The sequence below is a fragment of the Phyllobates terribilis genome, unplaced genomic scaffold (assembly GCF_046119375.1).
Source record: "Phyllobates terribilis strain yellow unplaced genomic scaffold, ASM4611937v1 Scaffold_136__1_contigs__length_4911898, whole genome shotgun sequence".
In the NCBI taxonomy this organism is placed as follows: Eukaryota; Metazoa; Chordata; class Amphibia; order Anura; family Dendrobatidae; genus Phyllobates; species Phyllobates terribilis.
The window spans coordinates 551,277-579,204 of NW_027362896.1; the positions used below are offsets into that span (position 1 = coordinate 551,277).

The following is a 27,928-nucleotide window of genomic DNA, read 5'->3' on the forward strand; positions in this document are numbered from 1 at the left end:
TCGTACACGCGCGGCTCAGCTCCGTACACCTCGTACACGCGCGGCTCAGCTCCGTACACCTCGTACACGCGCGGCTCAGCTCCGTACACCTCGTACACGCGCGGCTCTGCTCCGTACACCTCGTACACACGCGGCTCTGCTCCGTACACCTCGTACATACGCGGCTCCGCTCCGTACACCTCGTACACGCGCGGCTCCGCTCCGTACACCTCGTACACACACGGCTCTGCTCCGTACACCTCGTACACACACGGCTCTGCTCCGTACACCTCGTACATACGCGGCTCTGCTCCGTACACCTCGTACATACGCGGCTCTGCTACATCCACACTGTAAACCCCTCCTGACCCCACACATAAACTTCAGCTCATCCAGCACCATGACAACCAGCACAGCAGAGTCCTGCATCCACTGAGGCCCCTGATCATGTGACCCCTGACTCCTCCCCTCCTGTGACCTCATCACAGGTCCTGTGCACACAGAGCAGCCATATATGTGGAGGCGGCTCTGCAGGTGGAGGTATGTGGTGGGGGCGGCTCTGCAGGTGGAGGTGTGTGGAGGCGGCTCTGCAGGTGGAGGTGTGTGGAGGCGGCTCTGCAGGTGGAGGTGTGTGGAGGCGGCTCTGCAGGTGGAGGTGTGTGGAGGCGGCTCTGCAGGTGGAGGTGTGTGGTGGCGGCTCTGCAGGTGGAGGTGTGTGGTGGCGGCTCTGCAGGTGGAGGTGTGTGGTGGCGGCTCTGCAGGTGGAGGTGTGTGGTGGCGGCTCTGCAGGTGGAGGTGTGTGGAGTCTCCATTACTCTCTAGCAGGATTTCTTTCTTTCTCACTTACATTGTGTCTCTATACTTTTCTTGTGTCATTCGTTCTTCATGTAATAAGGAATCATACAGACGCTCAGGAGGAGTCTGTGCCTCCAGCAGCCGCTCCCTGGATCACACGCAGCACATCGATGTCTTCCTGGACAATCCTTTTCCTTTTTTTCTCTAATTAATTGCTCGTTAATTTGAATAAATGAGTTTGGCCTGCAAATCGCTCGAGTAAGAAGTGAGAATCTCCCTAAATTATAGAATGAGTTCCTGTAACCTCACCAGAGATGAGCGAACCCATATGGTAAAGTTTAGGGTTCGTACCAGACGCCTAGTCTCCGGTACCGAAACCTGAACATGGACTTCCGTGTTACTGTTCGGGTTCGCCAGCCTAATAAAGCTTGTTGAAAGGCTGCAGCACAGCAAATGAACAATTTTTTTAGGCTTTGGGCACTTTTAGCCCAATCACAGCCATGCTACGTGTTGGCATGACTGTGATTGACCGGCACACCATGTGACCTGGCCTGTATTAAGGCCGGATCACACATCGCCATTCTGATGTCTGGTGCCCTCACAGCCTGGTGTACAATCCCATAAGAGCCTAGTGCGGTGTGCCATCACAGCCTGGTGTACAGTCCCATAAGAGCCTGGTGTGGTGTGCCCTCACAGCCTGATGTGGTGTGCCCTCACAGCCTGGTGTACAGTCCCATAAGAGCCTGATGTGGTGTGCCCTCACAGCCTGGTGTACAGTCCCATAAGAGCCTGGTGCGGTGTGCCCTCACAGCCTGGTGTACAGTCCCATAAGAGCCTGGTGCGGTGTGCCCTCACAGTCTGGTGTACAGGCCCATAAGAGCCTGGTGCGGTATGCCCTCACAGCCTGGTGTACAGTCCCATAAGAGCCTGGTGCGGTGTGCCCTCACAGCCTGGTGTACAGTCCCATAAGAGCCTGGTGCGGTGTGCCCTCACAGCCTGGTGTACAGTCCCATAAGAGCCTGGTGCGGTGTGCCCTCACAGCCTGGTGTACGATCCCATAAGAGCCTGGTGCGGTGTGCCCTCACAGCCTGGTGTACAGACCCATAAGAGCCTGGTGCGGTGTGCCCTCACAGCCTGGTGTACAGACCCATAAGAGCCTGGTGCGGTGTGCCCTCACAGCCTGGTGTACAGTCCCATAAGAGCCTGGTGCGGTGTGCCCTCACAGCCTGGTGTACAGTCCCATAAGAGCCTGGTGCGGTGTGCCCTCACAGCCTGGTGCGGTGTGCCCTCACAGCCTGGTGTACAGTCCCATAAGAGCCTGGTGCGGTGTGCCCTCACAGCCTGGTGTACAGTCCCATAAGAGCCTGGTGCGGTGTGCCCTCACAGCCTGATGTGGTGTGCCCTCACAGCCTGGTGTACAGTCCCATAAGAGCCTGGTGCGGTGTGCCCTCACAGCCTGGTGTACAGTCCCATAAGAGCCTGGTGCAGTGTGCCCTCACAGCCTGGTGTACAGTCCCATAAGAGCCTGGTGCGGTGTGCCCTCACAGCCTGGTGTACAGTCCCATAAGAGCCTGGTGCGGTGTGCTCTCACAGCCTGGTGTACAGTTCCGTAAGAGCCTGGTGCGGTGTGCCCTCACAGCCTGGTGTACAGTCCCATAAGAGCCTGGTGCGGTGTGCCCTCACAGCCTGGTGCGGTGTGCCCTCACAGCCTGGTGTACAGTCCCATAAGAGCCTGGTGCGGTGTGCCCTCACAGCCTGGTGTACAGTCCCATAAGAGCCTGGTGCGGTGTGCCCTCACAGCCTGATGTGGTGTGCCCTCACAGCCTGGTGTACAGTCCCATAAGAGCCTGGTGCGGTGTGCCCTCACAGCCTGGTGTACAGTCCCATAAGAGCCTGGTGCAGTGTGCCCTCACAGCCTGGTGTACAGTCCCATAAGAGCCTGGTGCGGTGTGCCCTCACAGCCTGGTGTACAGTCCCATAAGAGCCTGGTGCGGTGTGCCCTCACAGCCTGGTGTACAGTTCCATAAGAGCCTGGTGTACAGTCCTATAAGAGCCTGGTGCGGTGTGCCCTCACAGCCTGGTGTACAGTCCCATAAGAGCCTGGTGCGGTGTGCTCTCACAGCCTAGTGTACAGTCCCATAAGAGCCTGGTGCGGTGTGCCCTCACAGCCTGGTGTACAGTTCCATAAGATCCTGGTGCGGTGTGCCCTCACCGCCTGGTGTACAGTCCCATAAGAACCTGGTGCGGTGTGCTCTCATAGCCTGGTGCGGTGTGCCCTCACAGCCTGGTGTCCAGTTCCATAAGAGCCTGGTGCGGTGTGCCCTCACCGCCTGGTGTACAGTCCCATAAGAACCTGGTGCTGTGTGCCCTCACAGCCTGGTGTACAGTCCCATAAGAGCCTGGTGCGGTGTGCCCTCACAGCCTGGTGCGGTGTGCCCTCACAGCCTGGTGCGGTGTGCCCTCACAGCCTGGTGTACAGTTCCATAAGAGCCTGGTGTACAGTTCCATAAGAGCCTGGTGTACAGTTCCATAAGAGCCTGGTGCGGTGTGCTCTCATAGCCTGGTGCGGTGTGCTCTCACAGCCTGGTGTACAGTCCCATAAGAGCCTGGTGCTGTGTGCCCTCACAGCCTGGTGTACAGTCCCATAAGAGCCTGGTGCGGTGTGCCCTCACAGCCTGGTGTACAGTCCCATAAGAGCCTGGTGCGGTGTGCTCTCATAGCCTGGTGCGGTGTGCCCTCACAACCTGGTGTACAGTCCTATAAGAGCCTGGTGCGGTGTGCCCTCACAGCCTGGTGCTGTGTGCCTTCACAGCCTGGTGTACAGTTCCATAAGAGCCTGGTGCGGTGCGCCCTCACAGCCTGGTGTATGATCCCATAAGAGCCTGGTGCGGTGTGCCCTCACAGCCTGGTGTACAGTCCCATAAGAACCTGGTGCGGTGTGCCCTCACAGCCTGGTGTACAGTCCCATAAGAGCCTGGTGCGGTGTGCCCTCACAGCCTGGTGTACAGTTCCATAAGAGCCTGGTGCGGTGCGCCCTCACAGCCTGGTGTACAGTCCCATAAGAGCCTGGTGCGGTGTGCCCTCACAGCCTGGTGTACAGTCCCATAAGAGCCTGGTGCGGTGTGCCCTCACAGCCTGGTGCGGTGTGCTCTCACAGCCTGGTGTACAGTTCCATAAGAGCCTGGTATACAGTCCCATAAGAGCCTGGTGCGGTGTGCTCTCATAGCCTGGTGCGGTGTGCCCTCACAGCCTGGTGTACAGTTCCATAAGATCCTGGTGCGGTGTGCCCTCACCGCCTGGTGTACAGTCCCATAAGAACCTGGTGCTGTGTGCCCTCACAGCCTGGTGTACAGTCCCATAAGAGCCTGGTGCGGTGTGCCCTCACAGCCTGGTGCGGTGTGCCCTCACAGCCTGGTGTACAGTTCCATAAGAGCCTGGTGTACAGTTCCATAAGAGCCTGGTGCGGTGTGCTCTCACAGCCTGGTGTACAGTCCCATAAGAGCCTGGTGCTGTGTGCCCTCACAGCCTGGTGCTGTGTGCCCTCACAGCCTGGTGTACAGTCCCATAAGAGCCTGGTGCGGTGTGCTCTCACAGCCTGGTGTACAGTCCCATAAGAGCCTGGTGCTGTGTGCCCTCACAGCCTGGTGCTGTGTGCCCTCACAGCCTGGTGTACAGTCCCATAAGAGCCTGGTGCGGTGTGCCCTCACAGCCTGGTGCGGTGTGCCCTCACAGCCTGGTGTACAGTTCCATAAGAGCCTGGTGTACAGTCCCATAAGAGCCTGGTGCGGTGTGCTCTCACAGCCTGGTGTACAGTCCCATAAGAGCCTGGTGCGGTGTGCTCTCATAGCCTGGTGCGGTGTGCTCTCACAGCCAGGTGTACAGTCCCATAAGAGCCTGGTGCGGTGTGCTCTCACAGCCTGGTGCGGTGTGCCCTCACAGCCTGGTGTACAGACCCATAAGAGCCTGGTGCGGTGTGCCCTCACAGCGTGGTGTACAGTCCCATAAGAGCCTGGTGCGGTGTGCCCTCACAGCTTGGTGCGGTGTGCCCTCACAGCCTGGTGTACAGTCCCATAAGAGCCTAGTGCGGTGTGCCCTCACAGTCTTGTGTACAATCCCATAAGAGCCTGGTGCGGTGTGCCCTCACAGCCTGGTGTACAGTCCCATAAGAGCCTGGTGCGGTGTGCCCTCACAGCCTGGTGTACAGTCCCATAAGAGCCTGGTGCGGTGTGCCCTCACAGCCTGGTGTACAGTCCCATAAGAGCTTGGTGCGGTGTGCCCTCACAGCCTGGTGCGGTGTGCCCTCACAGCCTGGTGTACAGTCCCATAAGAGCCTGGTGCGGTGTGCCCTCACAGCCTGGTGTACAGTCCCATAAGAGCCTGGTGCGGTGTGCCCTCACAGCCTGGTGTACAGTCCCATAAGAGCCTGGTGCGGTGTGCCCTCACAGCCTGGTGTACAGTCCCATAAGAGCCTGGTGCGGTGTGCCCTCACAGCCTGGTGTACAGTCCCATAAGAGCCTGGTGCGGTGTGCCCTCACAGCCTGGTGTACAGTCCCATAAGAGCCTGGTGCGGTGTGCCCTCACAGCCTGGTGCGGTGTGCCCTCACAGCCTGGTGTACAGTCCCATAAGAGCCTGGTGCGGTGTGCCCTCACAGCCTGGTGCGGTGTGCCCTCACAGCCTGGTGCGGTGTGCCCTCACAGCCTGGTGCGGTGTGCCCTCACAGCCTGGTGTACAGTCCCATAAGAGCCTGGTGCGGTGTGCCCTCACAGCCTGGTGTACAGTCCCATAAGAGCCTGGTGCGGTGTGCCCTCACAGCCTGGTGTACAGTCCCATAAGAGCCTGGTGCGGTGTGCCCTCACAGCCTGGTGTACAGTCCCATAAGAGCCTGGTGCGGTGTGCCCTCACAGCCTGGTGTACAGTCCCATAAGAGCCTGGTGCGGTGTGCCCTCACAGCCTGGTGCGGTGTGCCCTCACAGCCTGGTGTACAGTTCCATAAGAGCCTGGTGTACAGTTCCATAAGAGCCTGGTGCGGTGTGCTCTCACAGCCTGGTGTACAGTCCCATAAGAGCCTGGTGCTGTGTGCCCTCACAGCCTGGTGCTGTGTGCCCTCACAGCCTGGTGTACAGTCCCATAAGAGCCTGGTGCGGTGTGCCCTCACAGCCTGGTGCGGTGTGCCCTCACAGCCTGGTGTACAGTTCCATAAGAGCCTGGTGTACAGTCCCATAAGAGCCTGGTGCGGTGTGCTCTCACAGCCTGGTGTACAGTCCCATAAGAGCCTGGTGCGGTGTGCTCTCATAGCCTGGTGCGGTGTGCTCTCACAGCCAGGTGTACAGTCCCATAAGAGCCTGGTGCGGTGTGCTCTCACAGCCTGGTGCGGTGTGCCCTCACAGCCTGGTGTACAGACCCATAAGAGCCTGGTGCGGTGTGCCCTCACAGCGTGGTGTACAGTCCCATAAGAGCCTGGTGCGGTGTGCCCTCACAGCTTGGTGCGGTGTGCCCTCACAGCCTGGTGTACAGTCCCATAAGAGCCTAGTGCGGTGTGCCCTCACAGTCTTGTGTACAATCCCATAAGAGCCTGGTGCGGTGTGCCCTCACAGCCTGGTGTACAGTCCCATAAGAGCCTGGTGCGGTGTGCCCTCACAGCCTGGTGTACAGTCCCATAAGAGCTTGGTGCGGTGTGCCCTCACAGCCTGGTGCGGTGTGCCCTCACAGCCTGGTGTACAGTCCCATAAGAGCCTGGTGCGGTGTGCCCTCACAGCCTGGTGTACAGTCCCATAAGAGCCTGGTGCGGTGTGCCCTCACAGCCTGGTGTACAGTCCCATAAGAGCCTGGTGCGGTGTGCCCTCACAGCCTGGTGTACAGTCCCATAAGAGCCTGGTGCGGTGTGCCCTCACAGCCTGGTGTACAGTCCCATAAGAGCCTGGTGCGGTGTGCCCTCACAGCCTGGTGTACAGTCCCATAAGAGCCTGGTGCGGTGTGCCCTCACAGCCTGGTGCGGTGTGCCCTCACAGCCTGGTGCGGTGTGCCCTCACAGCCTGGTGTACAGTCCCATAAGAGCCTGGTGCGGTGTGCCCTCACAGCCTGGTGCGGTGTGCCCTCACAGCCTGGTGCGGTGTGCCCTCACAGCCTGGTGCGGTGTGCCCTCACAGCCTGGTGTACAGTCCCATAAGAGCCTGGTGCGGTGTGCCCTCACAGCCTGGTGTACAGTCCCATAAGAGCCTGGTGCGGTGTGCCCTCACAGCCTGGTGTACAGTCCCATAAGAGCCTGGTGCGGTGTGCCCTCACAGCCTGGTGTACAGTCCCATAAGAGCCTGGTGCGGTGTGCCCTCACAGCCTGGTGTACAGTCCCATAAGAGCCTGGTGCGGTGTGCCCTCACAGCCTGGTGTACAGTCCCATAAGAGCCTGGTGCGGTGTGCCCTCACAGCCTGGTGTACAGTTCCATAAGTGCCTGGTGCGGTGTGCCCTCACAGCCTGGTGTACAGTCCCATAAGAGCCTGGTGCGGTGTGCTCTTATAGCCTGGTGCGGTGTGCCCTCACAGCCTGGTGCGGTGTGCTCTCACAGCCTGGTGTACAGTTCCATAAGAGCCTGGTGTACATTTCCATAAGAGCCTGGTGCGGTGTGCTCTCATAGCCTGGTGCGGTGTGCCCTCACCGCCTGGTGTACAGTCCCATAAGAACCTGGTGCTGTGTGCCCTCACAGCCCGGTGTACAGTCCCATAAGAACCTGGTGCTGTGTGCCCTCACAGCCCGGTGTACAGTCCCATAAGAACCTGGTGCTGTGTGCCCTCACAGCCTGGTGTACAGTCCCATAAGAGCCTGGTGCGGTGTGCCCTCACAGCCTGGTGCGGTGTGCCCTCACAGCCTGGTGTACAGTTCCATAAGAGCCTGGTGTACAGTTCCATAAGAGCCTGGTGCGGTGTGCTCTCACAGCCTGGTGTACAGTCCCATAAGAGCCTGGTGCTGTGTGCCCTCACAGCCTGGTGTACAGTCCCATAAGAGCCTGGTGCGGTGTGCCCTCACAGCCTGGTGCGGTGTGCCCTCACAGCCTGGTGTACAGTTCCATAAGAGCCTGGTGCGGTGTGCCCTCACACCCTGGTGTACAGTCCCATAAGAGCCTGGTGCGGTGTGCTCTCACAGCCTGGTGTACAGTCCCATAAGAGCCTGGTGCGGTGTGCTCTCATAGCCTGGTGCGGTGTGCTCTCATAGCCTGGTGCGGTGTGCCCTCACAGCCTGGTGCGGTGTGCTCTCACAGCCTGGTGTACAGTTCCATAAGAGCCTGGTGCGGTGTGCTCTCACAGCCTGGTGTACAGTTCCATAAGAGCCTGGTGCGGCGTGCTCTCACAGCCTGGTGTACAGTCCCATAAGAGCCTGGTGCGGTGTGCTCTCATAGCCTGGTACCGTGTGCCCTCACCGCCTGGTGCGATGTGCCCTCACCGCCTGGTGTACAGTCCCATAAGAACCTTGTGCTGTGTGCCCTCATAGCCTGGTGTACAGTCCCATAAGAGCCTGGTGCGGTGTGCCCTCACAGCCTGGTGCGGTGTGCCCTCACAGCCTGGTGTACAGTTCCATAAGAGCCTGGTGTACAGTTCCAGAAGAGCCTGGTGCTGTGTGCCCTCACAGCCTGGTGTACAGTCCCATAAGAGTCTGGTGCGGTGTGCCCTCACAGCCTGGTGTACAGTCCCATAAGAGTCTGGTGCGGTGTGCCCTCACAGCCTGGTGTACAGTTCCATAAGAGCCTGGTGTACAGTCCCATAAGAGCCTGGTGCGGTGTGCCCTCACAACCTGGTGTACAGTCCTATAAGAGCCTGGTGCGGTGTGCCCTCACAGCCTGGTGTACAGTTCCATAAGAGCCTGGTGTACAGTTCCAGAAGAGCCTGGTGCTGTGTGCCCTCACAGCCTGGTGTACAGTCCCATAAGAGTCTGGTGCGGTGTGCCCTCACAGCCTGGTGTACAGTCCCATAAGAGCCTGGTGCGGTGTGCCCTCACAGCCTGGTGTACAGTCCCATAAGAGCCTGGTGCGGTGTGCCCTCACAGCCTGGTGTACAGTCCCATAAGAGCCTGGTGCGGTGTGCCCTCACAGCCTGGTGTACAGTCCCATAAGAGCCTGGTGCGGTGTGCCCTCACAGCCTGGTGTACAGTCCCATAAGAGCCTGGTGCGGTGTGCCCTCACAGCCTGGTGTACAGTCCCATAAGAGCCTGGTGCGGTGTGCCCTCACAGCCTGGTGCGGTGTGCCCTCACAGCCTGGTGCGGTGTGCCCTCACAGCCTGGTGTACAGTCCCATAAGAGCCTGGTGCGGTGTGCCCTCACAGCCTGGTGCGGTGTGCCCTCACAGCCTGGTGCGGTGTGCCCTCACAGCCTGGTGCGGTGTGCCCTCACAGCCTGGTGTACAGTCCCATAAGAGCCTGGTGCGGTGTGCCCTCACAGCCTGGTGTACAGTCCCATAAGAGCCTGGTGCGGTGTGCCCTCACAGCCTGGTGTACAGTCCCATAAGAGCCTGGTGCGGTGTGCCCTCACAGCCTGGTGTACAGTCCCATAAGAGCCTGGTGCGGTGTGCCCTCACAGCCTGGTGTACAGTCCCATAAGAGCCTGGTGCGGTGTGCCCTCACAGCCTGGTGTACAGTCCCATAAGAGCCTGGTGCGGTGTGCCCTCACAGCCTGGTGTACAGTTCCATAAGTGCCTGGTGCGGTGTGCCCTCACAGCCTGGTGTACAGTCCCATAAGAGCCTGGTGCGGTGTGCTCTTATAGCCTGGTGCGGTGTGCCCTCACAGCCTGGTGCGGTGTGCTCTCACAGCCTGGTGTACAGTTCCATAAGAGCCTGGTGTACATTTCCATAAGAGCCTGGTGCGGTGTGCTCTCATAGCCTGGTGCGGTGTGCCCTCACCGCCTGGTGTACAGTCCCATAAGAACCTGGTGCTGTGTGCCCTCACAGCCCGGTGTACAGTCCCATAAGAACCTGGTGCTGTGTGCCCTCACAGCCCGGTGTACAGTCCCATAAGAACCTGGTGCTGTGTGCCCTCACAGCCTGGTGTACAGTCCCATAAGAGCCTGGTGCGGTGTGCCCTCACAGCCTGGTGCGGTGTGCCCTCACAGCCTGGTGTACAGTTCCATAAGAGCCTGGTGTACAGTTCCATAAGAGCCTGGTGCGGTGTGCTCTCACAGCCTGGTGTACAGTCCCATAAGAGCCTGGTGCTGTGTGCCCTCACAGCCTGGTGTACAGTCCCATAAGAGCCTGGTGCGGTGTGCCCTCACAGCCTGGTGCGGTGTGCCCTCACAGCCTGGTGTACAGTTCCATAAGAGCCTGGTGCGGTGTGCCCTCACACCCTGGTGTACAGTCCCATAAGAGCCTGGTGCGGTGTGCTCTCACAGCCTGGTGTACAGTCCCATAAGAGCCTGGTGCGGTGTGCTCTCATAGCCTGGTGCGGTGTGCTCTCATAGCCTGGTGCGGTGTGCCCTCACAGCCTGGTGCGGTGTGCTCTCACAGCCTGGTGTACAGTTCCATAAGAGCCTGGTGCGGCGTGCTCTCACAGCCTGGTGTACAGTCCCATAAGAGCCTGGTGCGGTGTGCTCTCATAGCCTGGTACCGTGTGCCCTCACCGCCTGGTGCGATGTGCCCTCACCGCCTGGTGTACAGTCCCATAAGAACCTTGTGCTGTGTGCCCTCATAGCCTGGTGTACAGTCCCATAAGAGCCTGGTGCGGTGTGCCCTCACAGCCTGGTGCGGTGTGCCCTCACAGCCTGGTGTACAGTTCCATAAGAGCCTGGTGTACAGTTCCAGAAGAGCCTGGTGCTGTGTGCCCTCACAGCCTGGTGTACAGTCCCATAAGAGTCTGGTGCGGTGTGCCCTCACAGCCTGGTGTACAGTCCCATAAGAGTCTGGTGCGGTGTGCCCTCACAGCCTGGTGTACAGTTCCATAAGAGCCTGGTGTACAGTCCCATAAGAGCCTGGTGCGGTGTGCCCTCACAACCTGGTGTACAGTCCTATAAGAGCCTGGTGCGGTGTGCCCTCACAGCCTGGTGTACAGTCCTATAAGAGCCTGGTGCTGTGTGCCTTCACAGCCTGGTGTACAGTCCCATAAGAGCCTGGTGTGGTGTGCCCTCACAGCCTGGTGTACAGTCCCATAAGAACCTGGTGCGGTGTGCCCTCACAGCCTGGTGTACAGTCCCATAAGAGCCTGGTGCGGTGTGCCCTCACAGCCTGGTGTACAGTTCCATAAGAGCCTGGTGCGGTGCGCCCTCACAGCCTGGTGTACAGTTCCATAAGAGCCTGGTGCGGTGTGCCCTCACAGCCTGGTGTACAGTCCCATAAGAGCCTGGTGCGGTGTGCCCTCACAGCCTGGTGTACAGTCCCATAAGAGCCTGGTGCGGTGTGCCCTCACAGCCTGGTGCGGTGTGCCCTCACAGCCTGGTGCGGTGTGCCCTCACAGCCTGGTGCGGTGTGCCCTCACAGCCTGGTGCGGTGTGCCCTCACAGCCTGGTGCGGTGTGCCCTCACAGCCTGGTGCGGTGTGCCCTCACAGCCTGGTGCGGTGTGCCCTCACAGCCTGGTGTACAGTTCCATAAGAGCCTGGTATACAGTCCCATAAGAGCCTGGTGCGGTGTGCCCTCACAGCCTGGTGCTGTGTGCCCTCACAGCCTGGTGCTGTGTGCCCTCACAGCCTGGTGTACAGTCCCATAAGAGCCTGGTGCGGTGTGCCCTCACAGCCTGGTGCGGTGTGCCCTCACAGCCTGGTGTACAGTTCCATAAGAGCCTGGTGTACAGTTCCATAAGAGCCTGGTGTACAGTTCCATAAGAGCGTGGTGCTGTGTGCCCTCACAGCCTGGTGTACAGTCCCATAAGAGCCTGGTGCGGTGTGCCCTCACAGCCTGGTGCGGTGTGCCCTCACAGCCTGGTGTACAGTTCCATAAGAGCCTGGTGTACAGTTCCATAAGAGCCTGGTGCGGTGTGCCCTCACTGCCTGGTGCGGTGTGCTCTCACAGCCTGGTGTACAGTCCCATAAGAGCCTGGTGCGGTGTGCTCTCATAGCTTGGTGCGGTGTGCCCTCACAGCCTGGTGTACAGTCCTATAAGAGCTTGGTGCGGTGTGCCCTCACAGCCTGGTGTACAGTCCTATAAGAGCCTGGTGCGGTGTGCCCTCACAGCCTGGTGTACAGTCCTATAAGAGCCTGGTGCGGTGTGCCCTCACAGCCTGGTGTACAGTTCCATAAGAGCCTGGTGCGGTGTGCCCTCACAGCCTGGTGTACAGTCCCATAAGAACCTGGTGCGGTGTGCCCTCACAGCCTGGTGTACAGTCCCATAAGAACCTGGTGCGGTGTGCCCTCACAGCCTGGTGTACAGTCCTATAAGAGCCTGGTGCGGTGTGCCCTCACAGCCTGGTGTACAGTCCCATAAGAGCCTGGTGCTGTGTGCCCTCACAGCCTGGTGTACAGTCCCATAAGAACCTGGTGCGTTGTGACCGTAATACAGGCTGGTGCGGCGTGACCGTAATACAGGCTGGTGCGGCGTGACCGTAATACAGGCTGGTGCGGCGTGACCGTAATACAGGCTGGTGCGGCGTGACCGTAATATAGGCTGGTGTGGCGTGCCAGTAATACAGCCTGTTGCAGCTTCTCCGTAATACAGCCTGTTGCAGCTTCTCCGTAATACAGCCTGTTGCAGCTTCTCCATAATACAGCCTGTTGCAGCTTCTCCGTAATACAGCCTGTTGCAGCTTCTCCGTAATACAGCCTGTTGCAGCTTCTCCGTAATACAGCCTGTTGCAGCTTCTCCGTAATACAGCCTGTTGCAGCTTCTCCGTAATACAGCCTGTTGCAGCTTCTCCGTAATACAGCCTGTTGCAGCTTCTCCGTAATACAGCCTGTTGCAGCTTCTCCGTAATACAGCCTGTTGCAGCTTCTCCGTAATACAGCCTGTTGCAGCTTCTCCGTAATACAGCCTGTTGCAGCTTCTCCGTAATACAGCCTGTTGCAGCTTCTCCGTAATACAGCCTGTTGCAGCTTCTCCGTAATACAGCCTGTTGCAGCTTCTCCGTAATACAGCCTGTTGCAGCTTCTCCGTAATACAGCCTGTTGCAGCTTCTCCGTAATACAGCCTGTTGCAGCTTCTCCGTAATACAGCCTGTTGCAGCTTCTCCGTAATACAGCCTGTTGCAGCTTCTCCGTAATACAGCCTGTTGCAGCTTCTCCGTAATACAGCCTGTTGCAGCTTCTCCGTAATACAGCCTGTTGCAGCTTCTCCGTAATACAGCCTGTTGCAGCTTCTCCGTAATACAGCCTGTTGCAGCTTCTCCGTAATACAGCCTGTTGCAGCTTCTCCGTAATACAGCCTGTTGCAGCTTCTCCGTAATACAGCCTGTTGCAGCTTCTCCGTAATACAGCCTGTTGCAGCTTCTCCGTAATACAGCCTGTTGCAGCTTCTCCGTAATACAGCCTGTTGCAGCTTCTCCGTAATACAGCCTGTTGCAGCTTCTCCGTAATACAGCCTGTTGCAGCTTCTCCGTAATACAGCCTGTTGCAGCTTCTCCGTAATACAGCCTGTTGCAGCTTCTCCGTAATACAGCCTGTTGCAGCTTCTCCGTAATACAGCCTGTTGCAGCTTCTCCGTAATACAGCCTGTTGCAGCTTCTCCGTAATACAGCCTGTTGCAGCTTCTCCGTAATACAGCCTGTTGCAGCTTCTCCGTAATACAGCCTGTTGCAGCTTCTCCGTAATACAGCCTGTTGCAGCTTCTCCGTAATACAGCCTGTTGCAGCTTCTCCGTAATACAGCCTGTTGCAGCTTCTCCGTAATACAGCCTGTTGCAGCTTCTCCGTAATACAGCCTGTTGCAGCTTCTCCGTAATACAGCCTGTTGCAGCTTCTCCGTAATACAGCCTGTTGCAGCTTCTCCGTAATACAGCCTGGTGCAGCTTCTCCGTAATACAGCCTGGTGCATGGTGCCCGTAATACAGGCTAGTGTAGTGTGCCCGTAATACAGCCTGGTGTATACTGCCCTAACGACCTGGTGCTGAGTCCCCTAATCCAGCCTCTTCTCTACTGTGGTCGTGGTGCTGCTGGTGGTGGTGTAGCTGCTGCAGGAAGAGGACGTGGTCATTCTGTGCCTGCTATGTACCCAAATGAAACACCTTCTTCTGGTGCATGCCTGCGACAGGACATTCTGCGTCATTTAGTAGGGCCACTACATGAAGGGTGAGGCCAGAACATGTTGAGGCGGTGTTAGATTGGATGGCTGAGAGTGCCTCCAATTCCTTCACGTTATCTTCCACCTAGTTCCCTGCAGAAAGTGCAGAGTTGGCACCTGACGACCATGGCCGGATCACCCCCTTGCTAATCAGCCAAGTAGTCTGAGCCCCAAGTCATGCATCAGTCTCTTCTGCTTTTTGATGACTCCACTAGTTGGGGTTGAGTGGCCCATCCACCTGCCCCTGCTCAAGAAGTGGAAGAGACTGAGTGCACTCATGCCCAACCACCTGTTCTGTTGTCGGATGAGTATGTTGGAGGGCTAGTGCACACAGTCATTGGACCACCGCAGCACATCTCACAGGATGACGAAACACAGTTGCCAACTGCAGTGTCTTTCTGCAGTGTGCAGACCTGCATGGAGGGTAGGGGTGAGGCGTGGGTAGAAGGGTGGAAGATGATGAGGTCCTAGACTCCACATGGAGCGAAGGTCATCCTAGTGACGTTCGGAGGAAGAGGAGGTGGTCACGGTTCCCCAGCAGTAAAGCAAAAGAGGGAGCATGGTGCAAAAGCACAGTGGGCAGCCCCTAGCCTGTATGTCGGCTGCTACTGCCCACTGCGTTGAGGAAATGTGCGTAAGCACTGAACGCATACGGCGATCTCCGGCACCATAACAACTTACCTATGCGGGAGGCCAGTTGCCGCGGCGTCTCTTCGGGCAGAAGGCCGGGATCCACTGTCGATACCGGCGCATGCGCATAGCGCGCTTCCAGCGCCGTTTTATTGAAGACACATTGCAAGTGTGTCTTCAATAGACACATTGAAGACACACTTGCAGTGTGTCTTCAACAAAATAGCGCCGGAAAGCGCGGACTGCGCAGGCGCTGAGCTGGCGTTACTGTTCTCCCCCCGCCCTCTCCTGACATCACTAATAATTTAAATATGTAACGTACCACCACACTTCGCCGCCATTTTAAAGACAGAAGATTTCTGCGTCACACAGTACCTCCGGTCTCTATCTTAAAAAAAAAAAAAAAAAACATTTCGTACTATATACAGTACAGACCAAAAGTTTGGACACACCTTCTCATTTAAAGATTTTTCTGTATTTTCATGACTATGAAAATTGTAAATTCACACTGAAGGCATCAAAACTATGAATTAACACATGTGTAATTATATACTTAACAAAAATGTGTGAAACAACTGAAAATATGTCTTATATTCTAGGTTCTTCAAAGTAGCCACCTTTTGCTTTGATGACTGCTTTGCACACTCTTGGCATTCTCTTGATGAGCTTCAAGAGGTAGTCACCGGAAATGGTCTTCCAACAATCTTGAAGGAGTTCCCAGAGATGCTTAGCACTTGTTGGCCCTTTTGCCTTCACTCTGCGGTCCAGCTCACCCCAAACCATCTCGATTGGGTTCAGGTCTGGTGACTGTGGAGGCCAGGTCATCTGGCGTAGCACCCCATCACTCTCCTCCTTGGTCAAATAGCCCTTACACAGTCTGGAGGTGTGTTTGGGGTCATTGTCCTGTTGAAAAATAAATTATGGTCCAGCAAACCGGATGGAATAGCATGCCGCTGCAAGATGCTGTGGTAGCCATGCTGGTTCAGTATGCCTTCAATTTTGAATAAATCCCCAACAGTGTCACCAGCAAAGCACCCCCACACCATCACACCTCCTCCTCCATGCTTCACGGTGGGAACCAGGCATGTAGAGTCCATCCGTTCACCTTTTCTGCGTTGCACAAAGATACGGTGGTTGGAACCAAAGATCTCAAATTTGGACTCATCAGACCAAAGCACAGATTTCCACTGGTCTACTGTCCATTCCTTGTGTTCTTTAGCCCAAGCAAGTCTCTTCTGCTTGTTGCCTGTCCTTATCAGTGGTTTCCTAGCAGCTATTTTACCATGAAGGCCTGCTGCACAAAGTCTCCTCTTAACAGTTGTTGAAGAAATGTGTCTGCTGCTAGAACTCTTTGTGGCATTGACCTGGTCTCTAATCTGAGCTGCTATTAACCTGCGATTTCTGAGGCTGGTGACTCGGATAAACTTATCCTCAGAAGCAGAGGTGACTCTTGGTCTTCCTTTCCTGGGGCGGTCCTCATGTGAGCCAGTTTCTTTGTAGCGCTTGATGGTTTTTGCAACTGCACTTGGGGACACTTTCAAAGTTTGCCCAATTTTTCGGACTGACTGACCTTCATTTCTTAAAGTAATGATGGCCACTCATTTTTCTTAGCTGCTTTTTTCTTGCCATAATACAAATTCTAACAGTCTATTCAGTAGGACTATCAGCTGTGTATCCACCAAACTTCTGCACAACACAACTGATGGTCCCAACCCCATTTATAAGACAAGAAATCCCACTTATTAAACCTGACAGGGCACACCTGTAAAGTGAAAACCATTTCCGGTGACTACCTCTTGAAGTTCATCAAGAGAATGCCAAGAGTGTGCAAAGCAAAAGGTGGCTACTTTGAAGAACCTAGAATATGAGACATATTTTCAGTTTTTTCACACTTTTTTGTTAAGTATATAATTCCACATGTGTTAATTCATAGTTTTGATGCCTTCAATGTGATTGTACAATTTTCAAAGTCATGAAAATACAGAAAAATCTTTAAATGAGAAGGTGTGTCCAAACTTTTGGTCTGTACTGTAGATATATATATTATATATATATATATATATATATATATATATATATATATATATATATATATATATATAATCTCTATCTCTATCTATCTAAAGAAGATACTATATAGAATAATCATCAGAGTACTCCAACACAGTCAGCGGAGCAATCCCGCACAAAATACGTCAGCGGAGCAATCCAGCCACTTTATACTGAATCTATAATATAACGCTGTAAGCGTCCCTCTGTCTGAAGCCTCGATATACTGCGCATGCGTGACGCACAGTCTAGCTCCAGACAGAAGCAGTCATCCAGCCGTTACAGGTAAGAGGAGTGTATGGCGCCGGAGATCGCGGTATGTGTAGGCACTGAACGCATTCCGCGATCTCTGGTGCCATACCTACATACTTACCTGACCGGGAGGAGCGTTGCCGCGACGCCTCTCTTCTCCGGAGACCGGGGCAGGAGTGAGGCGTCGGATCAGCGCATGCGCATAGCGCTATCTGGCGCCATTTTACTGAAGACACATTTGCAGTGTGTCTTCAGCAAAATGGCGCCGGACAGCGCGGTGCTCCGGCGCCGCACTCCTCCCCCGGCCTCCGGCAGAACAGGACACAGCAGCGCTGGAGTACAGAGAAGAAAGGTGAGTATAACTGTTTATTTTTTTGCATGTGTGTACAGCGTGAAAGGGATGAGGAGGCCACACATACCAAGATTGGGGGATGAGGGGTACCATACATACCAGGATTTGGGGGTGAGGGGACCATGCATACCAGGATTGGGGGGGTGAGGGGACCATGCATACCAGGATTGGAGGGTGAGGGGACTATGCATACCAGGATTTGGGGGTGAGGGGTGCCATGCATACCAGAATAGGGATGAAGGGCACCATGCATACCAGGATAAGGATGAGGGGTGCCATGCATACCAGGATAAGGATGAGGGGTGCCATGCATACCAGGATAAGGATGAGGGGTGCCATGCATACCAGGATTGGGGGTGAGGGGTGCCATGCATACCAGGATTGGGGGTGAGGGGTGCCATGCATACCGGGATTGGGGGTGAGGGGTGCCATGCATACCGGGATTGGGGGTGGGGGGTGCCATGCATACCGGGATTGGGGGTGGGGGGTGCGATGCATACCGGGATTGGGGGTGGGGAGTGCCATGCATACCGGGATTGGGGGTGAGGGGTGCGATGCATACCGGGATTGGGGGTGAGGGGTGCCATGCATACGGGAATTGGGGGTGAGGGGTTCCATGCATAATTGGATTGGGGGTGAGGGGTTCCATGCATAATTGGATAGGGATGAGGAGTGCCATGCATACCAGGATTGGGGATGAGGAGTGCCACGCATACCAGGATTGGGGATGAGGAGTGCCACGCATACCAGGATTGGGGATGAGGAGTGCCACGCATACCAGGATTGGGGATGAGGAGTGCCACGCATACCAGGATTTGGGATGATGGGTGCCGCCATGCATACCAGGATTGGGGGTAAGGGGTGCCATGCATACCAGGATTGGGGGTAAGGGGTGCCATGCATACCAGGATTGGGGGTGAGGGGTGCCATGCATACCAGGATAGGATGGTGGGGACAGGAGGGGGGCAGCGCAAATACCAGGAGGGGGGGCAGCACATACCAGCATAGGAGACCGTATACCAATAAAAATGCTCGCCACCCGGGCGTAGAACGGGCTCAGTAGCAAGTATTTTATAAGCAGGGGTCCAGCTCGATAACGACCTGAATAGTCTCTGCAATCTGTCTAGTAAGTTCTTCGATTAATCCCATTTATTTTGGTTTAACTGTATATGTACTGTATTGTCCCCCTTTGTAAAACCTTTTGTATATTTCTTCATAAACACTGCCTCGCTTTTGGATTAAATATAAAATGCTCTGTAATCGTCCATGACACCGACTCCGACTCCATTGCTCATGTTTAAGTGATAAATTTACTGTAGCACAGATTCATCTCAGCTAAAACTCTAGACCCTTATATCAGGAATAGGACAGACACTTGTAGGACATTTCATAAATTTCCCAAATTCTTATAAAAAAATATTCCCAACAAACTGCATTGAACTACTGTACCCAATTTATTATATATTTTAGGAGTCGGAGTCGGTCCATTTTATACTGACTCAGACTCCACCAAAATGGGCTCCGACTCCACGAATTCGACTCCATAGCCCTGACCAGAAAACAGGCGTCCAATCAGGCCTGTATTTGAATATTTTAAATCTGGTTGGTGATGGCAGCGAATAATCTAATTGGATGAAACTGGCAGTGATCTTACGGGGGCATACACACATATTCCATGCATTGGAATTCTGTGGTGTCTACGTCATACACTCACTGATCGCTTGCCGATAACTATGCAGTGAGTAATTGGGATCGTCTGTGTGTGCGATTACCTGACAAATTGATGGCAGCGGTGGGATATTGTATGATCCCTCCGGTGTAGTTTCCTGACAATTGACGGCAGTGGTGGGATATTGTATGATATTTCCGGTGTCGTTCCTTACAGTACCATTACCTTAAACTGAATGACTTGGGTCAAACATTTGGGATATCCTTCCACAAACTTTTCACAATAGTTGGTCGGAACTTGGGCCCATTCCTCCTGAAAAAACTGGTGTAACTGATCCAGGTTTGTAGGTCTCCTTGCTCGCACCTGCCTTCTCAGCTTTGCCCATAAATTTTCGATAGGATTGAGATCAGGGCTTTGTGATGGCCACTCCAAAACATTGACTTTGTTATCCTTAAGCCACTTTGTTACCATTTTGGCAGTATGCTTTGGGTCATTGTCCATTTGGAAGACGCATTTCCGCCCAAGCTTTAACTTCCTGGCTGATGTCTTGAGATGTTGCTTCAGTATTGCCACATAATCTTCTTTTCTCATGATGCCATCTATTTTGTGAAGTGCACCAGTCACTCCTGCAGCAAAACAACCCCATGACACAATGCTGCCACCCCCATGTTTCACTGTTGGGATGGTGTTTTAGGCTTCAAAGCTTCTCCTGCTTTCCTCCAAACGTAACGATGGTCATTATACCCAAAAGGTTCAATTTTAGTTTCATCAGACCACAGGACATCTCCAAAAATTAAGGTCTATGTTCCTGTGTGCATTTGCAAACATTAATCTGGCTTTTTTTATGTTTCTTTTAGAGTAATGGCTTCTTCCTGGCAGAGTGGCCTTTCAGCCCGTGTTGATACATTACTCGTTTCACTGTGGATATTGACACAATCTTATCAGCTTCTGCCATCCTCTTCATAAGGTCTTTTGCTTTTGTCCTTGGGTTGATATTCACATGTTGGACCAAATCATGTTCATCTCTGGGATACAGAACCCGTCTCCTTCCTGAGTGGTATGATGGCTGGACATTCCCATCTGGACATTCCCATTCTTTCGCTCTCATTATTCTGGCATTTGGCAAATATGAAAAATCATGGTAATCCTAATTGACCTAAAATGGGAAAGGTTTATTCTGACTTCATGTCAGATATTGAGAAAAACATGCATATGTGTCTTTTTATTTAGTGTTTGTAAACTTCTGGTTTCAACTGTAAATTGGCGTGCATGCAGCATGTAAGTGCATGTTTACACCTGGCCACTAAACAGAAAAAAACAAAGAAACATAATAAGCAAATACCCTATAATAAATAAGCAAATAAACAGCAATAGTGCATGAAAATAATATAGGGTACTGTCACGGGTGTGTTGCCACGAAGATCGTCACGAGTACACAGCCTGACTTCTCGCAGCTGACTTGTTGGTGCTTTGTGTTTCTCGGCAGTGAGGGAGTTAATTCTCTCTCTCTCTCTCTCTGGGCTAGATGAGGTCCAGCCTCGCCCAGCTGCAATCAATACTTCTGTAGTGAGACTCCTTCATATACCTGCTGGTCTGTTTGGGAGGTGTCGGTGAAAGCATTTCATTCAGACTGACAGAGCGGATCGTGGTGTTTGGAGTTGCTGAGATAAGTGTATTTGGAAGTGTTTTTTCCCTTTCCTCGCTTTATCATTTATCTCCTTTCCCGTTGGTTTTCCCTCTGTTGTAGTTGAGAAGTTGTTTGTATGCAAGGTGGTTTTGGTTTTTCCCTTGTACTGTCTCGTTCGTCTAAATACTGTGTTTGGGCATATTATTTCTTGTTCCCTTTGGTTGTGATCGGGGTCCTTCTCAGGACTAGATTACTGAGGTGCAGGGATCTTCAGGAGGTAGGGGTTACGCTGGCGGCCTGGACCTCTGTACCTTTAACAGTACCTCCAGGTTGAGGGATTAGTCAGGGCCCCAGCTTAGGGTCAGCTTAGGCCCCCTACCTCCAGTATACAGAGACAGCGTGACATTTTCACCGACCCACTTAGTTTTTCTCCAGCTACTATGGATCCAGTAGCCGGTCTAGCTCGGCAATTGCAGAGTTTGTCCATGGAGCTGGCGGACGTTAGGTCCAAGGTTTGGCATCCTCAGGAGCAAGCCGGACCAGAACCTAAAGTAGCTCTCCCTGATAGGTTCACTGGGGGGCGGGACAAGTTTTTTGTTTTCCGGGAGGCATGTAAATTGTACTTTCGGCTGCGGCCTCGGTCATCGGGGAGTGAAGAACAAAGGGTGGGAATTGTCATCTCGCTCCTACAAGGGGACCCACAATCTTGGGCGTTCTCTCTTCCCCCGGGTTCCCCGGCTCTCCAGTCAGTGGATAGGTTTTTCGCTGCCCTGGGACTCGTATATGATGACCCAGATCGGATCTCCCTTGCTGAGTCTAAGTTACGTAGGATCCAGCAGGGAGATCGTCCGGCGGAGGAATTCTGTTCGGAGTTCCGTAGGTGGGCCACTGACACCCAGTGGAATGACCCGGCTCTTAGGAGCCAGTTTTGTCATGGTTTATCCGACAAATTACAGGATGTGTTGGCACAGTATGACTCTCCCGTGTCTCTGGAAGCCGCTATGGCCCTCGCTATTCGCGTGGACAGACGGCTTCGGGAGAGGTGCGGGATAACTCTACCCCCTGTGATGACTCCACCTCCTACAAGGTCTTGCTACGTGTTGGAGGGTCTTCCCACTCCTATTGTGTTGGGCCTTCCTTGGTTAGCTAAGCATAACCCGGTTATTAATTGGCAAACCAGGGAGATAAGCCAATGGAGTAAATTCTGTAATAAAAACTGCATGAACACGGTCATTGGTGCGGTTACTCCTTGGGTCTTACCTCCATTTCTGGCGGACTTTGAGGATGTATTCTCGGAGAAAGGGTGTCAGGAACTACCTCCTCATCGCGTGTATGACTGTTCTGTAAAACTGCTCCCTGAGGCCAAGTTACCTAAAGCTAGGTTGTATAACCTTTCTGGTCCTGAGAGGCAGGCCATGAAGGATTATATCTCAGAAAGTCTGGCTAAGGGGCATATTAGACCTTCATCTTCACCGGTGGCTGCGGGGTTCTTCTTTGTTAAGAAGAAAGATGGAGGCCTACGCCCTTGCCTGGATTTCCGTGAACTTAATCGGATTACGGTCCGAGATCCGTATCCGCTCCCACTTATTCCCGATCTCTTTAATCAGATCGTGGGCGCCAAATGGTTTTCTAAGTTGGATCTCAGGGGGGCGTACAATCTGATTAGGATGAAGGAGGGGGATGAGTGGAAGACGGCGTTTAACACTCCGGAGGGGCATTATGAGAACCTTGTCATGCCATTCGGTCTGACTAATGCCCCGGCGGTGTTCCAACACTTTGTTAATGACATTTTTCGCCGCTTGGTGGGACAGTTTGTTGTCATATATCTGGATGATATCCTAATTTACTCGCCGGATCTGGTGTCTCATCAGGAGCACGTTAGGCAGGTGTTACAGATCTTGCGGGATAATAAACTGTATGCCAAGTGGGAAAAGTGTGTGTTCGCCGTACAGGAACTCCAGTTTTTAGGCTTCCTGGTTTCAGCGTCCGGTTTTCGTATGGACCCTGGGAAAGTGCGGGCAGTTCTTGAGTGGGATCGGCCAGAGAATCTTAAGGCACTACAACGTTTCCTGGGGTTTGCTAATTATTACCGGAAGTTCATTCGTAATTTCTCGTCCATGGTTAAGCCTCTCACTGACATGACTAAAAAGGGGACGGATTTTTCTAGGTGGTCTGACAAGGCTTGTCAAGCATTCTCCTCTTTGAAAAAATGTTTTGCCTCGGCGCCCATACTCATTCAACCTGATGCGTCTCAGCCATTCATTGTAGAGGTAGACGCTTCCGAGGTAGGGGTGGGAGCAGTATTGTCACAGGGTTCGTCCCCTGGTAAGTGGCATCCGTGCGCCTTTTTCTCTAAAAAATTGTCGTCCGCTGAGAGGAATTACGATGTCGGCAATAGGGAACTCTTGGCCATTAAGTTAGCTTTTGAGGAGTGGCGCCATTTTCTGGAGGGGGCTGTTCATCCGGTCACCGTCATCACCGATCACAAGAACCTGCTATATCTGGAGTCCGCTAAACGTCTGAATCCCAGACAAGCTAGGTGGTCATTGTTTTTTACCAGGTTTAATTTTGTCGTTACATATCGTCCTGGGTCAAAAAATGTAAAGGCGGATGCCTTATCTCGTAGTTTCCCGGGGGCCGGGAATACGGACGACCCGATTCCTATCCTTCAGGAGGGGGTGGTGGTTTCGGCAGTATGCTCTGAGCTGGAGGAGGAGGTATTGGAGGCTCAGGGGGACGCCCCTGTTGGACCTCCAGGGAGATTGTTTGTTCCAGATCAGTTGCGACAAAAGGTGATCGAGGCACACCATAACTCAGTTTTTGCAGGACACCCGGGGAGTAAAGCTACTGTGGATCTCCTCTCGCGTCGGTTTTGGTGGCCTAATTTACATAAGGAGGTGGTAACTTTTGTCGCGTCCTGTGGGGTTTGTGCGCGCTCTAAGACCTCACATACCCGTCCGTTTGGGGCCCTCTTACCTTTGAAGATCCCGGAGCGTCCTTGGACTCATCTGTCTATGGACTTTATTACGGACCTCCCTCCGTCTTCGGGTAAAACGGTCATACTCGTTGTAGTGGACAGGTTCAGCAAGATGGCACATTTTATCGCTCTTCCGGCTCTCCCTAATGCTAAAACTCTTGCGCAGGTGTTCATTGGGGAGATTGTGAGGCTTCACGGGGTACCCTCCGAGGTGGTGTCTGATCGGGGGTCTCAGTTTGTGTCTAAGTTCTGGAAGGCGTTTTGTGCACGGCGGGGGATGCAGTTGTCATTCTCATCGGCTTTTCATCCTCAGACCAATGGTCAGACGGAACGTATGAACCAGAGCTTGGAGACATATCTCCGGTGTTTTGTGTCAGAGAACCAGGAGGACTGGGCTTCTTTCTTACCTCTGGCAGAGTTTGCTCTTAATAATAGGCGGAGCGAGTCCACTGGTAAGTCCCCGTTTTTTGGGGCATATGGTTTTCACCCCCAGTTTTGTACTTTCAGTGGGGGGGGCTCTTCGGGGGTTCCTGAGGAGGAACGATTTTCCTCATCACTCGCTTCAGTATGGAGAGGGGTGCTGAAGAATCTGAATACTATGGGGAACCGATACAAACGTATGGCTGATAGGAGGAGAGTGTCTGGTCCGGACCTAAGTGTGAACGATCGGGTATGGTTGTCTACCAGGAATATAAAACTTAAGGTTCCCTCCTGGAAACTGGGTCCCAGGTTCATCGGGCCGTACAGAATCAGTTCTATTATTAATCCGGTGGCATTCCGTCTTGACCTCCCCCCTACGTTTAAAATTCACAACGTGTTTCACAGATCATTGCTTAAGAGGTATGTGGCGCCGGTGGTACCGTCACTTTTACCTCCCCCTCCAGTGGTTGTCAATGGTAACTTGGAGTTCCAGGTATCGAGGGTCATTGATTCACGCTTTAATCGCCGGTCCCTTCAGTACCTGGTTCATTGGAAGGGGTATGGTCCTGAGGAGAGGATGTGGGTTCCTGCGTCGGATATTAACGCAGACCGATTAGTTCGGGCCTTCCACACGACTCACCCGGATAAACCTGGCCCTGAGGGTCCGGAGGCCCCTCGTAGAAGGGGGGGTACTGTCACGGGTGTGTTGCCACGAAGATCGTCACGAGTACACAGCCTGACTTCTCGCAGCTGACTTGTTGGTGCTTTGTGTTTCTCGGCAGTGAGGGAGTTAATTCTCTCTCTCTCTCTGGGCTAGATGAGGTCCAGCCTCGCCCAGCTGCAATCAATACTTCTGTAGTGAGACTCCTTCATATACCTGCTGGTCTGTTTGGGAGGTGTCGGTGAAAGCATTTCATTCAGACTGTCAGAGAGGATCGTGGTGTTTGGAGTTGCTGAGATAAGTGTATTTGGAAGTGTTTTTTCCCTTTCCTCGCTTTATCATTTATCTCCTTTCCCGTTGGTTTTCCCTCTGTTGTAGTTGAGAAGTTGTTTGTATGCAAGGTGGTTTTGGTTTTTCCCTTGTACTGTCTCGTTCGTCTAAATACTGTGTTTGGGCATATTATTTCTTGTTCCCTTTGGTTGTGATCGGGGTCCTTCTCAGGACTAGATTACTGAGGTGCAGGGATCTTCAGGAGGTAGGGGTTACGCTGGCGGCCTGGACCTCTGTACCTTTAACAGTACCTCCAGGTTGAGGGATTAGTCAGGGCCCCAGCTTAGGGTCAGCTTAGGCCCCCTACCTCCAGTATACAGAGACAGCGTGACAGGTACTTAGTTAACATAATTTTGATCAAAATAGTTGAAAAGCCAACCCACCACGTCACGGTGACCCTATTAGGGACAGTCCTAACCCTAATATTTAAAACCTTACTGTTTGTCAAGTGACTCTGTCCAGATTGCCTTTTCCTTCAACTCTGCTTCCTCCACCATGTCCGGTCACAGCAAGACCTGCACCACCAACAGCCAGGCGGAAACGACAGAAGGCTGTTCTGAAACTCCTCTGTTTGGGGCACAAAGCCCACACTGCGCAGGAGCTGTGGATAGAGATCAAAGAGGAGACAGATGAGTGGTTGGTGCTGGTGAACCTAAAGCTCAGCCTGGTGGTGTGTGATAACGGATGAAATCTTGTAGCTGGTCTGGGCCTAGCCGGTTTGATGCACATTCCTTACCTGGCACATGTGCGGAATCTGGTGGTGCAAAGATTCCTTAAAAATGACCCACATATATCAGAGTTTCTGCTGAAAATGCTGGTAGTGTGTGCGCGCTTTCGGTGTTCTCACCCTGCAGCGCTCGCCTGTCTGCGCTGCAGCGTCACTTCTGCCTTCCCGCTTACCACCTCATATGTGACTTACCCACAAGATGGAACTCCACCTTGCATATGCAGGAGAGACTGTGCAAGAAGCAGCACGCAATAGTAGAGTTTCAGCTGCAGCACGCACGGGTGAGTTGCTCCGTGGAACAACACTTCACCACCAATGGGTGGCCCTCCATGAGGGATGCGTGTGCTGTGTTGCGCTGCTTCGAATACTCCACCAACATGGCCAGCGCTGATGATGCTATCATGAGCATTACTATACCACTTCTATGCCTGCTGGAAAAACCAGCAATGACGGAGGAAGAGAAGCTTGAGGAACAGGGACTATTTACATAGTTATCAGGCCTGTCGACCACACATGGCTTGGAGGGTGGATTCCTGTACCAACAGCGGCCAGGTATCCAACTGTCCAGCCTGGAGACAGTTTTGGAGGAGGAGGTGGAACCGTGTTCGCAGCAGGGTGGAACTAAGCAGCTCATGGGGGGTACAGAGGACCCAGACCATACACCTCCCACCGAGGACAGCTTGTCGTTGCCTCTGTGCATCCTGGCACACATGAGCCAATACAAGCTGCTGTGCTTGTGCAACGACCGCTGAATTGCCTGGATTGTTACCACTGCTGATTACTAGGTGATGATTCTGCTGGATCCCCGCTACAAGGACAATGTACCATCATTACTTCTCTCGTTGGAGCAGTAGCACAAAATACATGAATACAATCGCACGTTGGTAGAGGCACTACTGACTGTGTTCCCACCTGACAGCGGGGGCTCAGTGGAAGAACAAGGCAGAGAAGAAGGAAGTCGCTAACGCAGCTGGGGCACCACCACCACCTCTGAAGGCAGGGTTAGCATGGCTGAAATGTGGCAAAACTTTCTCAGCACACCACAACTTCCTGCACCACCATCGCCAACTGTCCGTATCAGCAGGAGGCAGCGATTCAACAACATGGTTGAAGAGTACGTGTCCACACGTCTCCACGTACTGAGTGATGGGTTTGCCCCATTTAACTTCTGGGTCTCCAGATTGGACACATGGCCTGAGCTTGCCCCTTATGCCTTGGAGGTGCTGGCTTGCCCTGTGGCAAGTGTACTGTTGGAACGTGTGTTTAGCAAGCCAGGGGGTGTGATCACAGACAGGCGCATCCGCCTTTCCACAGCCAAGCAAGCTCACATTCATTAAAATAAACCAGGAGTGGATCCCACAGGACTTGCCCGTACCTTTGGCTAACTAGACAACTATACTAGCCGCACGCAGCCATTGTTATGCTCTATTTGCCATTCGTTTAATTTTGAGGCTCCTCTCCCAAAACGAAAAAAAAAAAGAAAAACAAAACTAAAAACAGTGTTTGCTACCTTCTCCTCTGCATTTTCCACCTACACTGCCGTGTCCACCTCCTCCTGCACTTGGACCTCCACCTCCTAGTTCTTGATTGTTATTTTATTTATTTTTTTTACTCTGTTATTTTACGTTTCTTCCTATCCACATTTGTTTGCAGGGCCATTGTCCTGTTCTTCCCCCCTGTTTTGCTTCTTTTTTGCAGCCCCCTAGTCCTTACTATGACCATTTTACAGCCATTTTAAAGCACCTATTGACTTCTATTGGGTGTGAGTTTGAGGTCAAGTTTGGATGCCGAACCAAAATTTGAACTACAGTTCGGCCCAACTCGAACATCGACGGGTGCGCTCATCCCTAAACCTCATAATATAAACACCTTCTCCAGTCCTCAGAACAGAGAGGTGTCCTGACATGCCTTTTTTTTGGGCATCTTATCTACTGTTTTCAGGTCACTTCTTCTAACTGTTATACATCTTTGGAAACCTGAAGGAAGTTGGTAAAAGAAGTTGAAAAAACTGAACATGTGAACAGCAAGTTGTTTTTACATTGTTGTGCATTATGTGCAATCTTTTGACTGTTTATTTTGCACTTTTCCAGACTGGTTGCAGGACGTGTCCACCTGAAAAAACACAGTGTGCACAAGCCCTTACACTATACGGAATCACTGCTCCTGTATCTTGTTCCCCATGGTATTTTGTATGATTTTACATCATCTTCCTTCCATTTAGGATCCTGTAGATTCAGTCGTTCTCATCATTATCTTCCATCTTCTAGAAAATTTACCTTAAACCT

General features: G+C 53.3%; 1 long non-coding RNA gene across 1 annotated transcript; it reads left to right on the forward strand.

The window, feature by feature from the left end:
* The first annotated feature begins 460 nt into the window (after positions 1 to 460).
* Positions 461 to 27,824, forward strand: LOC141204998 (uncharacterized). The gene is made up of 3 exons (XR_012275785.1): positions 461 to 513; positions 685 to 718; positions 27,734 to 27,824. It is a non-coding gene; the product is annotated as an uncharacterized lncRNA (long non-coding RNA).
* Positions 27,825 to 27,928: the final 104 nt, after the last annotated feature.